Source organism: Silene latifolia, chromosome 11 (genome assembly GCF_048544455.1).
Source record: "Silene latifolia isolate original U9 population chromosome 11, ASM4854445v1, whole genome shotgun sequence".
Lineage (NCBI taxonomy): Eukaryota > Viridiplantae > Streptophyta > Magnoliopsida > Caryophyllales > Caryophyllaceae > Silene > Silene latifolia.
In genome coordinates this window covers 207,874,000-207,875,826 of record NC_133536.1, presented here as the reverse complement: position 1 = coordinate 207,875,826, position 1,827 = coordinate 207,874,000, and positions in this window count along the sequence as shown.

The following is a 1,827-nucleotide window of genomic DNA, read 5'->3' as shown; positions in this document are numbered from 1 at the left end:
TTTTTTTTGTTACAAAATGTTCAACTATTTTGATAAACTAAGAACTCATGCATTTTTAATAAAATAATTTCCAAAGACTAGAAGACTATGCTAAGTATAATTTTACATTTGTTGTCATTGATATATTCCTATTTAAGTAAAAAGATTAATTAATTAATTACATTAAATTGAATATTTATACCCAAATTCGATCTCTCCACTCAATTCATACAATCTACGCTATCTATTTCCATTCGTGAATCCATGCATACAATCTATTAGAAAATTTTGTATACATGGTATCACGATGAAAAGTTGTAACTCATTATTGTACAAAAATTATACATTTTGAGTTTTAAGTAAGGAATTGCAAAATCGTTATGCTACATATTGATTTGTTGACACCTGAATAATTTATATTTCCTCTCATTTAACAGATTTTTTATATTTCATTAAAATACTTTTCACAAAAGAATAAAAAAGTAAGTGTTTTACTCACTAAGACGGGGTGTGTATAACATCAAATTAGGATCCTTTATTTCAACTAGCTTTTGACGATCCCAAAGATTGTACGAAGTATTTACTACGGAGTATGAATAAGTCTCCCTTATGATGGGTATATCTGTCACAAGCTTGTCACGGGTCAAGTATTTCTCACTTGGGTGGTAGATAAGACAAAAGTAAGAGTGCCTAGGGAATCACAAGTGACTTGTCTTTATCTACCCAAGTGGGTTTTATTTAACCCGTCACAAGTTTGTGACGGATATCACCCGTCACAAATGAGAATTTATGATTTACTACCATGTTTTAAGACTGGCTAGGAAGGTGGTCGTGAAATTGGAAAAGCGGTCACAAAAGTATATTTATGACCGCTTTGGGCAGTCTCAAATATGCGTGTTTCTTGTAGTGTTATAGTTAAATCCAATTAATATTTTAGGTAGACAAAATGTCAAAACCACTATCTTTATTTAAGTATTGAGACAACTATTGCCTATAGGAACCTTAAGCATTGCTTTATGAAGGTCCACCGAAGAGTAAGAGGAACATCATTGAATATATCTTAAGGAGACACCCTTCAATCTCAAGGACTCTTTAGTTGGTTTAACTTGTGATTCAATGCTTGCATTGATACGGCAACATTTTTGAGTGAATGCTCTTACAAACATGAATGGTTTCACGTTCACTTTCATATGTGTAGTTTATAAATCTATGGATTGGCATCTCTTGGCAAATAAGCAAATTATTTGACAAAAATCATCATTCCACAATTGGAAAACTCCTATTCCACTCCGATAAGTAAATTCGTTTTTTTAAATAAAAATACAGATATGATGAAATGATAAAATATGTTTGCAAAATTTAACATGACAATAATAAATTCAGTGTCATAATAAATTTATACATACTTACGCAAGAAACAACATTTATATAATACAGAAAATCTTTTTTTTCACTAAATTAACTTCCAAAAATGAGTAAATACGATTATGTGGTCGAGTTAATGAAAATATAGTAATAAGTTTCTTAAATTATTGTGTAAATTGTAATATTGATTTATGTTTTCCATATAAAATTTAAATACATCCATCACAGGCGTCATAAATCAAACGGAGGTCCTGTACAGTGTACTCCACGAAAAATTGAAACTCTATGTATGAATTTACAAGTGTAAACATGTACAGTAGCATACTTCAAGATTTCGATTGATTTTCATTAATAAGGCTTGTAAATTCAATGGTTGTTCCCTCGATCTGGGGCCTTAGATGTCCCTAATTTAACAACCATTGATAACCCATCAAATTCCCATTAAAGATGACATTCCAATTCAAGTTTCTTATTTGAAAAGTA